This window comes from Triticum aestivum, chromosome 5D (assembly GCF_018294505.1).
Source record: "Triticum aestivum cultivar Chinese Spring chromosome 5D, IWGSC CS RefSeq v2.1, whole genome shotgun sequence".
NCBI classification, from domain to species: domain Eukaryota; kingdom Viridiplantae; phylum Streptophyta; class Magnoliopsida; order Poales; family Poaceae; genus Triticum; species Triticum aestivum.
The window spans coordinates 499,114,986-499,131,654 of NC_057808.1; positions in this window are offsets into that span (position 1 = coordinate 499,114,986).

The window sequence follows — 16,669 nt, forward strand, 5'->3', positions numbered from 1 at the left end:
GGAAAAGAGGGAGAAAAGCAACCGTGAGTACTCATCCAAAGTACTCGCAAGCAAGGAGCTACACTACATATGCATGGGTATATGTGTAAAGGGCCATATCAGTGGACTAAACTGCAGAATGCCAGAATAAGAGGGGGATAGATAATCATGTCGAAGTCTACGCTTCTGGCCACCTCCATCTTGCAGCATGTAGAAGAGAGTAGGTGGTAAGTTCACCAAGTAGCATCGCATAGCATAATCCTACCCGGCGATCCCCTCCTCGTCGCCCTCTTAGAGAGCGATGGCACTTGGAAGGGTGTGTTTTATTAAGTATCCAGTTCTAGTTGTCATAAGGTCAAGGTACAACTCCGGGTCGTCCTTTTACCGAGGGACACGACTATTCGAATAGATAAACTTCCCTGCAGGGGTGCACCACATAACCCAACACGCTCGATCCCATTTGGCCGGACACACTTTTCTGGGTCATGCCCGGCCTCGGAAGATCAACACGTCGCAGCCCCACCTAGGCTCAACAGAGAGGTCAACACGCCGGTCTAAATCCTATGCGCGCAGGGGTCTGGGCCCATCGCCCATTGCACACCTGCACGTTCCGTACGCGGCCGGAAGCAGACCTAGCCTAGCAGGCGTTCCAGTCCAATCCGGCGCGCGCCGCTCCGTCGCTGACGTCAAGAAGAGCTTCGGCTGATACCACGACGTCGACTGCCCATAACTGTTCCCGCGTAGTTGGTTAATGCGTATAGACCAAATGGCCAGACTCAGATCAAATACCAAGATCTCGTTAAGCGTGTTAAGTATCCGCGAACGCCGACCAAGGCCAGGCCCACCTCTCTCATAGGTGGTCTCAACCTGCCCTGTCGCTCTGCCATAAAGTAACAGCCGGGGGCCGTCAGGAACCCAGGCCCACCTCTACCGGGATGGAGCCACCTGTCCTTTCAGCCCCCTCATCAGAATCACTTGCGGGTACTCAACGAGTCGACCCGACTTCAGTCACCACATGTGTCATGTATATAAAGTATATAGTATATACCCTTGATCACCTCCCGAAGTGATCACGGCCCAGTAGTATAGCATGGTAGACGGACAAGAGTGTAGGGCCACTGATGGAACACTAGCATCCTATACTAAGCAGTAGGATAGCAGGTAAGGGTAACAACTGTAGCAACAGTGACAGGCTATGCAACAGAATAGGATTAACCGAAAGCAGTAACATGCTACACTACTCTAATGCAAGCAGTAGAGAGTAGAGTAGGCGATATCTGGTGATCAAGGGGGGGGCTTGCCTGGTTGCTCTGGCAAGTAGGAGGGGTCGTCAACTCCATAGTCGAACTGGGCAGCAGCAGCGTCGGTCTCGTAGTTCACCGGAGAGAAGAGGGGGAAGAAACAGTAAATACAATTGCAAACATAAGCATGACGATGCATGACATGACAATGAGCGGTGCTAGGTGTGTCCTAACGCGGCAGTAGGTGGTACCGGCGAAGGGGGGGACATCCGGGAAAGTATTCCCGATGTTACGCATTTTCGGACAGATGAAACAGAGGGGGAAAGTTGCGAGTTCGATACGTTAGGGATGTGTGGCGGACAAACGGGCTGCGTATCCGGATTCGTCTCGTCGTTCTGAGCAACTTTCATGTAGAAAGTATTTTCATCCGAGCTACGGTTTATTTTATATGAATTTTAAAAGATTTAAATTAATTTTAGCAGTGTTTGCTGACGTCAGCATGACATCAGCAGTCAACAGAAGTGTTGACTGGGTCGCTGACGTGTGGGTCCCACTGGTCATTGACTTAGTTAACTAAACAGGATTAGTTAATTTTAATTTAAGTGATTAGATTAATTAATTAGGCTTAATTAGATTAATTAACAGGATTATTAAGTAAATTAATTATCTTAATTAATTAATGATATTATTTTTATTTATTTATTTATTTTTATTTTATTTTAATTATTAATTTTTTTTCATTTTTTTTCATTTTTTATTTTTTTTCTAAAACACGTTCTGTGGGCGGGGCCCATATGTCATAGGCCCATAGGGGCCTATCGGGTTCGGGCGCTCGGGTGCGGGTGTGCGCTCGAGCGGGCGCAGCGGGCGACGGGCGCCGTGTGCAAGGGGGCGCGGGCGCAACCCGAGGGGCGCATGCCCGAGGGCGCTGGGCGCGTGCGGCGCACGCCGCCGCCGCCGACCAGGCCAAGGGGGGCGGCGGAGGGACGACTGCGGTGGCGGGCGAGGGGGGCCACGGTGGTCGAGGCGGTGAAGAAGCTGCGGGGCGGAGGCGGCAGCCCTCGGGCGCGGGCGTGGTCGCCGAGGCCGCGGGGAGCAGCGGGGAGGAGGCCGTGGCGTGGGGTGGCCATTTGCGCCGGCGAGGTGGGGCGAGGCAGGCGGCGAGCAGTGGGGTGCGCTCGCTGGGCCGGTGAGGACGACGAGCACGGGGCCGACGGAGAGCGGGCACGGAGGAGGCGAGCAAGGTGAGGCGGGCGGCGTGCACGCGCGAGGGCGCTGCGGGGCAGGAGCGCGGTGGCAGGGGCGCGAGTGCGGGACGGGCGTGGGCGCGCGTGCTGGCGTGGAGCTGCGGGACGAGGGAGCAGCGGGGGAGAGGGCGCGGCCACGGCAGAGCGTGCGCGCGCGCGTGCGTACGGGGACAGGGGGAGAGGAGGAGAGAAAAGGCAGCGGCTCACGGCGGGGAGTAGGGTCCAGGGCAACGGGGGCGAGGAGGAGGACGGAGACGACCGGCGACGGGGGAGGCAGACCGGTGGGGAGGAGGAGGTGGCAGGCCGGCGAGGGCGAGGCGGCGTCGGCCGATCCGGGCGGCGGCGTCGGCGGTCTCCTCCTCTCGATCCCGATCCAATCGGGGGAGAGGGGGAGATATTTTCGGGGGGGGGGGCGAGTGTCGGTGGGTGAGTGGGTTTCGGGGTCCAGGGGGGTTAAGGGAGTGGGTGGGCTGGCCGGCTGGGCCTGGTGGGTTGGCCCAGTTGGGCCACGGTCCAGGGGGTTTTCTTCATTCTTTTTTTTGTTTGTTTTCTCTTTTGTATTTTTTTCTGTTTTCTTTTAACTTCTAATTTATTTAAACGCTATTAAGATAAATAATTAGCGCCTAAATTGGTGTTATAAATTAAGCCTCTGCCATAAAAAGCTTGGCTTCCAAATAAAACAGTTTAGGATTTTATAAAATACAAAAGTCATTTATTTAATTGTTTTAGCCACCATGTTAATTACTTTTGAGCATTTAATCATGTTTCATGTATGTGGTTTCTACACCATTATTACTCATGAATTATTTGACACGTTTAGAGCATTTTAGTTTTAATGTTTGGAAACTTTTATTGTTTGACTTGAATTCAAATTTGAATTTGAATTGGTTGTGAACTAATGCGAGATTAACAACAGTAACCGTGGTGATGTGGCATCATTAACGTGTGATTACTGTAGCCTAATTATCCGGGCGTCACAATTCTCCTCCACTACAAGAAATCTCGTCCCGAGATTTAAGAGGTGGAGTAAGGGGGATGGAATTTGGTTGCGAAATTCTAATGAGTCTTCTCATCCTGGCTTGCTCTTCTCGAAGAGGCCGGTCCAATACATTGATGTCTTCATTTCTCTGCTTCAGGTCATCATGATGAAGTTGTCGTCCTTTCTTCGGGATCTCCGTCGTACTTAAGAAAGAATAAGGGGGCATAGCGGAAGAATGGACCTCTGCAAGGTTGACTATCTGGTCAATATCATCGGGGAAGGTGGCGGAAAGTAACTCTCGAACTAAATCTTAAGAAAAAGCCGAGAGCAAGTAAGAAAGTACCATGAGAAGTTTCAAACGGGTAGGCAATCGTTCGAAGCCTGAAAAAAAGTGTGAAAGGGGTTCAAAGCAATCGGAATAAGTATTATGTCTGATGCCAGTATAGATCAGTAGGACGATGGTCCGTGAATTACATACGAGGCCACGCGCGATGAATAAATTTGGGAACAGGGGGTGCACAGGAGAGTCAGGTTTTGATCCTGTGGAACTGTGGGTTATGGGCCCGCCATGTGGTTAAAGTAGGAAGGGCGGTGACATCTTGCACGATCATGATAGCAAGGCATGTCAGAGGGTAGCCTGTCAGTTATATGTCAGCAACATCGTCGGTACCAAGGGCGAGGGACGAAGAGAACCATTTTCCTGCTCGTTGAAACGAGGCGGACCAATAGGCAAAGTTCTCGTCCATCGGTGGTTACCGGAATGTCACCAACAATAGTAACAGGGTCTTACTGACAGAGTTGTACACCGAGGTGTTTGCACAAGCAGGGAATTAATACTGCTTAGATCATAATGATCACTAGAAACGTTAAACCAACCAATGGAAAGGAAAATATGATTATCAGATTAAACAGAACAAAGGAAAGGAAAATGTGTTTAAACACATATTTTAGGGGTATATCCTTCCCAAGGACAATGGTTAGACGAGAACCATTTAGGTTAGGGAAGTGGAAGTTCATGACATTACCCAAACAACGGTGTTTGAATAATTGATAAAGAAAATTTATCATTGTGCTTCAAATGTTTTTATTGAAGATCGGAGTACCACAGACATGCTTCGAGATAGCATTGACATGGTCATTAGGTAAGATCAGGCTATGGATACACAAAGGATCCATCAGGAACAACTTATAGAGTAAGTCTTACAATTTCCTCATGGAAGAATAGCTAACCTTGCTAAAAAGGAAAACTTATAACAATAGGTCCTCCGGCCAGGTGTGTTAGGCATGACATCACCTTACCGGGTCATAAATAGACCAATGTTATAACTCTTGGAAATATGTTCCAACCATCATATCTGACCGAGATTCAGATCTGATTGGTGTCAGGATAACTCAGGCTCAGGATGCCTGAGGAGAAAAGGTGCAACACAAATTGACGAGATGACAATGTAAGATTCTCGGGAGATGAACTATGGAAGCGAGTTCCGAACAAGGGTTCATCATTAAATCAAGGAGAGGTGACGAGGTGACTGAGTGACTCAGCGACAATCCATTGAGATTTCCAAAAGATGGATTTCCACAACTATGTGAACAAGGAGATAACATTAGCTAGATCGAATGACTTAATGATGTATGCTCGAGGAAAACATTCACAGTTAAACATTGGTTGACATGTGCACCCGAAATATGGGCTAGGTAGCACGATCAATGTTCGAATGATGATTCATTAAGCCATAGACGTAGAATGAAACTATAGACCAATAACTTTAGAGCAATAGGGTTGCTAGAAGTTTAGAATTTACACATCACAGACCATTTGTCGGTATTTCGTTTAGAAACAACACGAGGACCAAGAAAGAATGGTGATGGTGAGAAGTATCACTGTACCAAGAATTCTTAAGAGGTGGAGTAATGCTCACGACATTCTTGACATCAAAGATGGTAATACTCCACGGTAGAACATAACATAAGTTGGATAGCAGGGAAATCAAGATACAACACAAAATATGAACAAGTTTGTGTTGGGGGAGGCAAGAATGTTGTCGATGATAACACAATTCATCGAGGGGCAAGGATGGTATTTCTCATCCTGAATTTCGATAGATATCTTGGAAGAGCTCAGAATGTAGATGATGATCACGACACATTTGTCGAGAGATTTCATGAAGATGTAATCGATCAACGATGACATCAAGCTAAAAGGTATGATGAAGCAAAAGGTTATTCGAACCACGGGTATGACACAAACTTGAAATCAAGCTTGTTGTTCAAGGAAGAATGATATGACGAGGAAGATCGACGTAAGATTAGCTCACTGTCGAAATTTGTGCGCTGGGAAGGTCCAGGTAGCACAGTTAAATTCGGCACGATAATGACATAGCCGAGCAGGCTAGGAATGACTTGAAGGATTATTAAACTCGTAAGCAACAAAAATTACTTAGAGTTATTGAATCGGAGTGCGGAATTGATTCACTTATCGGTGTCCTTGAGGGGTTCTAACAACTCAGAACCCGTTGGAAAAATTGGAATCGGCAAGAATATTAGTTGATGAAGAACTCATAAGAAGTTAAGTAGTTCCTTGGCATTCTCGAGATACCAGGGGGGTAATACTCGATGACAGACCAAAGTAGACGTTGGACGGGGGTATTGCTCTGCAGAGGACAAGTGCTTAAACTTGCACGAGAATGGTATTTAAAGGAGAACATGGTCGAAACCACGATTGCAAAAGGATCAATACACAGATACTAGACGATATCATATCAAGGAAATAGTTATTATTACAAGAAGCTTCTATGATAGGATCTACATCGTGTCCATGGGCATGAACACAAAGTTCAAGGTCGACTCCCACTTCTACAATGCATACCCTTTCATTCACTTCTCGCGTTTGATGAAGTTGCAGTGTTGAAAATTTTTATCTGGCAAAATACCAGAAGAGTATGACTCATGAAAACTTTTGAGTTCACACATACTATGAAAGGCATAGGTTCAACCCATCGGGGCATCGTGGAAACATATACCACAAGCTTCAGGGGTAAATAACTCAAGCTCGATAGTAGAGCATGGGTGACAAAACGAGAGGATACAATTTACTAAAGGCATTATGTATCAGGGAAAGAACTTCCAAAGTGATTGAATATGAAGGACGTTGTCGGATAAAATCCAACAAGGTTCTGATGGTCCATAAAGGATCTGATGTGAGTATCGGCACATAACCAGAGGTAGAATCAATGCAAAGACCTTGGATTATAGAAACAACTAAGTAACTTAGAGCTCAATTGCAAAGGAATTATGATTTACAAAGCGAAGGATCAGAAACAGACGCTCTGATCAAGGATGGATAAGTTCAATAGACATAGGGGCAAAATCGACGACAATTTGATTGGCGAGAACCAGCTCGCGTTTCAAATGACGTCTGAGCCGGAAGGATGAATTCTAGGCTCTGATTGAGGATTGCGAGCATTCGCAACAGATTGAATCAACGGACTCAAAATGATAATGACAAGAGATGCCAATAAGATTACGAGACTTAAGATTAATCATAATGCAAGTAAGCAAGAAATTCAAGAGCAAAAGGCTCCTGAGGATTTTCGGAAGATCGAATGGTATTTTGAACACTTTTGTGAAATACTTGAATCAACTGGGGATGAGCGGATACTCGGTAAGTGCGAGAATTATCCGTAGGGGTATTCAGGTGACAAAGAACAGCAAGGCAGTAAGCTCAAAGGATTCTCGGAACAACAGAGAGAATTTCGGGGTATCTTGTAATAACAAGATCAACTGGGAAACATTGTATGAATGGCGAGTATACGTGGTTATCCACAGGAGTTTATCGATGAAAGGGAATTGCAAAAGCAATGAACACAAGTTCTCGGGTTATCAGCGGAGAGTATCTTCAGGGTCTTCACGTGCAGCAGACGATCATCAGTAATAAGGGGCTCTCCGGGTGAAAGTGATAACGAGATCCTAATGTTAGATTTAGCAAAACTCACTTAACCCGAATAAAAGAGAGATCAGAGTCCCAGAGTATAGACAAGGAGTAAAAGATCCTAATACCACCCAATGGCGACGTGGGCCCGTAAGCCACACAGCCATGTCAGTAAAAGTTTAGCAATGACTAGACTCAACTTCGGCCAAGGAGTTGGAAAGGGGGATTCCTACAGGCAGTCGGCTCTGATACCAACTTGTGACGCCCCTGATTCGACCGTACACTAATCATGCACGCAAATGTGTACGATCAAGATCAGGGACTCACGGGAAGATATCACAACACAACTCTACAACATAAATAAGTCATACAAGCATCATAATACAAGCCACGGGCCTCGAGGGCTCGAATACAAGTGCTCGATCATAGACGAGTCAGCGGAAGCAACAATATCTGAGTACAGACATAAGTTAAACAAGTTTGCCTTAAGAAGGCTAGCACAAAAGTAGCAACGATCGAAAAGGCAAGGCTTCCTGCCTGGGATCTCCTAACTACTCCTCGAAGCCGAACTCCATGCAGAATCATCCTCGGGATCTCTAGCTCCTGGACTCCAGCGCCTGGTTGCGACAACCAGGTATAGAAAGGGGAAAAGAGGGAGAAAAGCAACCGTGAGTACTCATCCAAAGTACTCGCAAGCAAGGAGCTACACTACATATGCATGGGTATATGTGTAAAGGGCCATATCAGTGGATTGAACTGCAGAATGCCAGAATAAGAGGGGGATAGCTAATCCTGTCGAATACTACGCTTCTGGCCACCTCCATCTTGCATCATGTAGAAGAGAGTAGGTGGTAAGTTCACCAAGTAGCATCGCATAGCATAATCCTACCCGGCGATCCCCTCCTCGTCGCCCTGTTAGAGAGCGATCACCGGGTTATATCTGGCACTTGGAAGGGTGTGTTTTATTAAGTATCCAGTTCTAGTTGTCATAAGGTCAAGGTACAACTCCGGGTCGTCCTTTTACCGAGGGACACGGCTATTCGAATAGATGAACTTCCCTGCAGGGGTGCACCACATAACCCAACACGCTCGATCCCATTTGGCCGGACACACTTTTCTGGGTCATGCCCGGCCTCGGAAGATCAACACGTCGCAGCCCCACCTAGGCTCAACAGAGAGGTCAACACGCCGGTCTAAATCCTATGCGCGCAGGGGTCTGGGCCCATCGCCCATTGCACACCTGCACGTTGCGTACGCGACCGGAAGCAGACCTAGCCTAGCAGGCGTTCCAGTCCAATCCGGCGCGCGCCGCTCCGTCACTGACGTCAAGAAGAGCTTCGGCTGATACCACGACGTCGAGTGCCCATAACTGTTCCCGCGTAGTTGGTTAGTGCGTATAGACCAAATGGCCAGACTCAGATCAAATACCAAGATCTCGTTAAGCGTGTTAAGTATCCGCGAACGCCGACCAGGGCCAGGCCCACCTCTCTCCTAGGTGGTCTCAACCTGCCCTGTCGCTTCGCCATAAAGTAACAATCGGGGGCCGTCAGGAACCCAGGCCCACCTCTACCGGGATGGAGCCACCTGTCCTTTAAGCCCCCTCATCAGAATCACTTGTGGGTACTCAATGAGCCGACCCGACTTCAGTCACCACATGTGTCATGTATATAAAGTATATAGTATATACCCATGATCACCTCCCGAAGTGATCACGGCCCAGTAGTATAGCATGGCAGACGGACAAGAGTGTAGGGCCACTGATGGAACACTAGCATCCTATACTAAGCAGTAGGATAGCAGGTAAGGGTAACAACTGTAGCAACAGTGACAGGCTATGCAACAGAATAGGATTAACCGAAAGCAGTAACATGCTACACTACTCTAATGCAAGCAGTAGAGAGTAGAGTAGGCGATATCTGGTGATCACGGGGGGGGGGGGGCTTGCCTGGTTGCTCTGGCAAGTAGGAGGGGTCGTGAACTCCGTAGTCGAACTGGGCAGCAGCAGCGTCGGTCTCGTAGTCTACCGGAGAGAAGAGGGGGAAGAAACAGTAAATACAATTGCAAACATAAGCATGACGATGCGTGACATGACAATGAGCGGTGCTAGGTGTGTCCTAACGCGGCAGTAGGTGGTACCGGCGAAGGGGGGAACATCCGGGAAAGTATTCCCGATGTTACGCATTTTCGGACAGATGAAACGGAGGGGGAAAGTTGCGAGTTCGATATGTTAGGGATGTGTGGTGGACGAACGGGCTGCGTATCCGGATTCGTCTCGTTGTTCTGAGCAACTTTCATGTAGAAAGTATTTTCATCCGAGCTACGGTTTATTTTATATGAATTTTAAAAGATTTAAATTAATTTTAGCATTTATTTAATTAATTTAATACAACATTATCCAGAACAGTGTTTGCTGACGTCATCATGACATCAGCAGTCAACAGAACTGTTGGCTGGGTCGCTGACGTGTGGGTCCCACTGGTCATTGACTTAGTTAACTAAACAGGATTACTTAATTTTAATTTAAGTGATTAGATTAATTAATTAGGCTTAATTAGATTAATTAACATGATTAATTAAGTAAATTAATTCTCTTAATTAATTAACGATATTATTTTTATTTTATTTTAATTATTAATTTTTTTTGTTTATTATTTTTTTTCTAAAACACGTTCTGTGGGCGGGGCCCATATGTCATAGGCCCATAGGGGCCTATCGGGTTCGGGCGCTCGGGTGCGGGTGTGCGCCCGAGCGGGCGCAGCGGGCGACGGGCGCCGTGTGCAAGGGGGGCGCGCGCAACCCGAGGGGCGCATGCCCGAGGGCGCTGGGCGCGCGCGGCGCACGCCGGCGCCGGCGGCCAGTGTCACATCCTAGCTAGTTCATGCATTAGAGTGTTGCATCATGTTTCTTTTTTTTCCAGAAACTTGAAATGGGGAAGACAGAAACCCCAGCACCCCCTGTTAACAACCAGGGTTTACTAAAAATAATTTCAATGAACCTAAAATGCCCTTCTAAAATGTTCATCATCTCTGCCTTGGTCTTAAACCACTGCCAAAAGTGATGCACAAATTTCTAGGACATCTTAAGGTCACTGTATTAATCCATTAGCTATTTGATTTTGGGCATTTAAATAATATAAAATATTTCAAGTGCTCAAATAATTCCAAACTAAAATGTTCCATGCCATATAAATTCTAAACAGTGGCCATGTGCATTTTGGTGATTTTAGGAGATGCCTAAGTATTTTTAATAATGCAACAAACTTACAGAAAAATAGAAAAACAATTTAAATTCGAATAAAAAGAGAGAGAGAAAGGCCAGAGGCCACTTACCTGGCGCCCACCCGCGGCCCAGCAGAGGCCCAGCCCACCCGGCCGTGCCGGTCATCCCCCACCTCTGCCAGTAGGCAGAGGAGGGACACCGCGACGCCGCCGCGCGCGCCACGGCGTCACCTGCTTGCCGCCCGCGCCTCTGGAGGATCTGGACGACGCCCACGTCGCCCGCTCGACCGCCCCGACACCTCATTCGCCCACTGCACCTCTCCCTCGCCTCGCCTCCGCCATGGCCGACGCTGCCGAGCTCGCGCCGGCGTGAACCTCGCAGCCACCGTGCTCCCCTCGCCTTCCCGTGCTGTCCAGCAGCTCCGTCTCGACGCCCTCGTCCTCTCAGCCGAGTCAGGCAACGCCGAACGGCCTGCATCGCCCCCTGCACCCTCGACTTCGCCGCCTCTGCTCCGAGATCGCCGGCGACCTCCCGACGTCGTCAGCCCGTCCCCGACCGCGCCGTTTGCTTCTACGTGACCGCAGTGAGCTCCGCTACCGTCTCCCCCTTCTCGTTCTCGCTCTCGAGCTCCGTAGCAACTGCACGTAGCTCACCCGCACGCGCCGCCGCCGAGCTCGTCGCCGGCGCCACTCCGGCCACTCCCCGGGCGCGCCACCCCCACGGTTGGATGCGGACGAGCGTCCGCATCCCGTAGCTGTGCTCCGCGTGCCAAACGGCGCCCCGTAGGGCAAACCCGTGGCTCGCCGCCGCGTCTGGCCTCGCCGGCGGCTAAACGCCGGGGAGTTGACCCCGTTTGACCCAGGCTGACCCCCTCCCCTGAGTCAATGACAAGTGGGGCCCGCCTGCTAATTAACCTGGATTAACTTTTAATTAATTCTAAATTAGTTAGTTTACTAACAGTGACACTGACGTGTGGACCCCACACGTCAGGTTTGACCTGGACGACCCCGCTGACCAGCTGACGTCACCCTGACGCATTAATTTAATTACTGGAATTATTTTTATACAGGAAATTCCAGAAAATACCACAAACTTCAAAAAATCATAGAAAATAATCTATAGCTCAGAATGAAAAGATTTATATATGAAAAATGATCAGAAAAATCCAATCTTTCCATCTGTACTGGTTTCATGCATGTTTAAGCACATTAACCTGCTGTTTAGTACAGAACTAGATAAAGCACTAATAAGAGCCACTTATGAGCTTGGAATTTGAATCTTTGATTCAAAATGGTCCAAACCCATCTGGTCTTAGTTGCATTAGCCCAATACATTCATTTTGCCATGTCTCATGCATGCATCATATTGTTGCACTTGCTTGGTGTTGATTGTGCTTCGATGTATTCTTCGTGGTAGGTTCTGCCTCCGAGGATATTCACGATTATCCGACTGAAGGGCAGTATCCTACTACCACTCCATCAGGCAAGCAAAACCCCCTTGTTCATTCCGATACAATCCCACTCTCTCGCTCCTGCTCTCTTTTACTGCATTAGGACAACAACGATTCATCTGTTACTTGCTGTGGTAGTTGAACCCCTTATCCTCTGCATGACCTGTCATTGCCACAGTAAATAGAAGAAACCCACTAGCATGAGTAGGAGTTGTTTGAGCCCTGATGTGCCTACTCATTCATGCTTGTTTGTCATGCCTGCTATTGCTTAGAGTTGTGTCAGGTCTGATTCATCGGGGATGAATTGGAAAGTTGTGAACATGTCCTGCCGTGTGAGAGCTAAGTGCGTGAACACGATTTGGTAAAGGTATCGGTGAGAGGCCATGTAGGAGTACATGGTGGGTTGTCTCATTGAAGCCGTCCTCAGGAACTGAGTTCTGTGTTTGTGATCCATGAAACAGTTACTACCACGCATTGGGCCCGAAACCAATGGACCCTCTCGGCTTCTTAACCACCCTTGTCCTCTGTCCAGGAGTTGCAAGTAGTTTCTGGTGTTTGTAGTATGCTGGAGGCCGTGGACAGCGCTGACCCGAGGGGTGGGCTGTGATGCGGTAGGCACGTGGCCGGGCATGCCGGGCGCCCGTTTGGTGTCTCGGGAACCCTGCACACATCGTTCGGGGCCGTATGTGGAAACCTCGGCCGGACTCCCTGCGGATGGAACCTGAATAGGCGATAAACCTGGACTAGAGACTTCAGTGTTAGGTAGGCTGTGGCCGACACCCTCGCTGGGCTTCCGCTTGAAGGTTGCCGAGTACATGTCGTGTAAACGGCGGTAAGTGGTGAGAGCGTGTGTGACGAAGTACACCCCTGCAGGGTTAACGTCATCTATTCGAATAGCCGTGTCCGCGGTAAAGGACTTCTGGGTTGCCTATAACAGTTCATAGACAAGTGAAAGTGGATACTCTAAAATGCGCAAGATAAGCGTGAGTGCTATGGATGGCGTTCTCGTAGGGAGACGGGAGCGGATCCATAGTGGAGTATTGATATGGTGAATATGTGGACTCGTGTGCGCCACCTCAAAAGAGTTACTTGCAGTCGTAGTTTAGGATAGCCACCGAGTCAAAGCTGGCTTGCTGCAGTTAAACTCCACCACCCCCTTTGTTGATACTGATGCATATGTAGCTAGTTCTGATGTAAGTCTTGCTGGGTACATTTGTACTCACGTTTGCCTATTTTATGTTTTGCAGAGAGACGTCGGTCTCGCTAGTAGTTCTGTGTGGACTTCGACGTTTAGCTTGATACCTCAGCTACGATCTTGTGCCCTCGGCAGGATCTAGTAAATAGTCAGGCTTCTCAGCCTTTTTCATTTGTAGATGTCTGTACTCAGACATGTTAAGCTTCCGCATGTGCTTTGACTTGTATGCTCTGAATGTTGGGTCATAAGACCCATGTTTGTAATATCTCGCTCCTCGGAGCCTAATGAATAAGTACTTGAGTCGTAGAGTTATGTTGTGATGCCATGTTGTATTTACACATATCGAGCATATTGCGTGTATGATTGAAATGCTTGGTATGTGTGGGATCCGACAACCTAGTTGTTTATCCTTGGTAGCCTCTCTTATGGGGAAATGTAGTCTTGTGCTTCCATGAGCCATAGTAGTCCGCTACAGCCCGGTTCAGCGGAGTCCTGCTAGCCCAACACTACTGCTCCGGACACCTGACTGGCCGGCATGTGATTCACTTCGTTCTTGTGTCTGTCCCTTCGGGGAAATGTCACGCGGTGACATCCGGAGTCCTGCCTAGCCTGCTACAACCCGGGTTCCCGGAGTCCTGTTAGCCCAGTGCTACAGCCCGGATTCGCACGCTGCTGACCGACATGCTCGATGTTGATTCACGTATGCCTGTCCCCGTAAGTTAGTGCCACTTTGGGTTCAGGACTAGTCATGTCGGCCCGGGTTCTTTGTCATCTGGATGCTAGCGACATTATCATATACGTGAGCCAAAAGGCGCAAACGGTCCCGGGCCATGGTAAGGCGACACCCGTGGGAATACCGTGCGTGAGGCCGCAAAGTGATATGAGGTGTTACAGGCTAGATCGGTGTGACTTAGAATCGGGGTCCTGACAGCCAGGCCAAGGGGGGCGGCGGAGGGACGACTGCGGTGGCGGGCGAGGGGGGCCGCGGTGGTCGAGGCGGTGAAGAAGCTGCGGGGCGGAGGCGGCAGCCCTCGGGCGCGGGCGTGCTCGCCGGGGCCGTGGGGAGCAGTGGGGAGGAGGCCGTGGCGTGGGGTGGCCTGCACCGGCGAGGTGGGGCGAGGCAGGCGGCGAGCAGTGGGGTGCGCTCGCTGGGCCGGTGAGGACAACGAGCACGGGGCCAACAGAGAGCGGGCACGGAGGAGGCGAGCAAGGTGAGGCGGGCGGCGTGCACGCGCGAGGGCGCTGCGGGGCAGGGGCGCGGTGGCAGGGGCGCGAGTGCGGGACGGACGCGGGCGCGCGTGCTGGCGTGGAGCTGCGGGACGAGGGAGCAGCGGGGGAGAGGGCGCGGCCACAGTGGAGCGTGCGCGCGTGCGTGCGTACGGGGACAGGGGGAGAGGAGGAGAGAAAAGGCGGCGGCTCACGGCGGGGAGTAGGGTCCAGGGCAACGGGGGGCGAGGAGGAGGACGGAGACGACCGGCGACGGGGGAGGCAGACTGGTGGGGAGGAGGAGGCGGGCCGGCGAGGGCGAGGTGGCGTCGGGCGATCCGGGCGGCAGCGTCGGCGGTCTCCTCCTCTCGATCCCGATCCAATCGGGGGAGAGGGGGGAGATATTTTCGGGGGGGGCGGGGGGAAGTGTCGGTGGGTGAGTGGGTTTCGGGGTCCAGGGGGGTTAAGGGAGTGGGTGGGCTGGCCGGCTGGGCCTGGTGGGTTGGCCCAGTTGGGCCACGGTCCAGGGGGTTTTCTTCTTTCTTTTTTTGTTTGTTTTCTCTTTTGTATTTTTTTCTGTTTTCTTTTAACTTCCAATTTATTTAAACTCTATTAAGATAAATAATTAGCGCCTAAATTGGTGTTATAAATTAAGCCTCTGCCATAAAAAGCTTGGCTTCCAAATAAAACAGTTTAGGATTTTATAAAATACAAAAGTCATTTATTTAATTGTTTTAGCCACCATGTTAATTACTTTTGAGCATTTAATCATGTTTCATGTATGTGGTTTCTACACCATTATTACTCATGAATTATTTGACACGTTTAGAGCATTTTAGTTTTAATGTTTGGAAATTTTTATTGTTTGACTTGAATTCAAATTTGAATTTGAATCGGTTGTGAACTAATGCGAGATTAACAACAGTAACCGTGGTGACGTGGCATCATTAACGTGTGATTACTGTAGCCTAATTATCCGGGCGTCACACCTATGGCTGTGGCAGCATCACCTTTTGAAAGCAGCTTCCGCTTCTCCTTGGCGCAAAGGTTGTATATTTCACGCCTGGTAAAACCAACACCGCCGTACCATACATGTTTGCTGATGAAGCAATCCATCATGTCGTGAATTCTAATCCCTGCAGCTTCCATGGACATTATCTCATGCTTCTGGTACTCTTTGATTTTTCTGTGGGACCAAAGAAAAGGTACCTCGTCCGGTCCTGCCAACATATGGCTATGCTTGTCCTCAAAACTTTCAACATACCAAACCCCACGCTTTTGGTCAAGCTTGACGGGCAGGTGCGCTTCACAAAAGCAGCGTGTCTCGGCTCTGAGCCTACGGCTGTGTTCTTCCTCGGTTAGCAACTTGCTGTCACGTTTTCCTTGTCTGGAACAAACAAACCGCCTATAACGCATATGACGTGACTCCGTTTTGCTATACCTGACCTTATTCTTTCTAATGCTGAAACCATTATCTCTAGCATAGCTGTTGTAGAAATCATACGCAACATCGTGAGACGTAAAGGTCATTTCCATTATCTGCATGAACATATCCTTCTTATCATCTGCACTGGCAGTATCTTGGACATTCTTTGCCCCATCATCTTGTGTCACCTACACAATCAAACAACAGCCCTGAAAACAGTTTTCTATGGTTTAACATTACTTCCATAGAACATTGATTACACACATACCTCACTCATGATGACCGACGACTGGGACTCCCCAGAATCAGGTGCGTCTAATGATTCGTTGTTAAGGCATGTCTCCGCGTCGGATTCACCGTAATAGTCATACGCATTATGACATTCGGAAATGAACTGAAAAATACAACACAAATACATAATTACTTATCATATAATATTCCAGAAGAAATTCAATTTGCATGCCAACAAAAATTTTCACTTACGTACTTGACTAATGTAATCTTCATTCGAGAGCTCCGAGTTGTTTTCCTGATCATCATCAAGCTCATCGATCTATAAATTTTCAACACAAAGATTTAATATTGTCGGATGCCACCAAAAAATTACAACATGACAATGCCTCTCACATTAAGATCGTCCCATTCGTTCCCATTCTCTGACCGATCTGAATTTTCATCATCTGACCAATCTTCTATCCAGTCTTTCATCAGTTCTCCAAACTCCATGTCTACCATGATATCAGTTAACTCCTTGTCCGCCATTTCCTACAACCAATAATATGTATCATCACATGTGCAA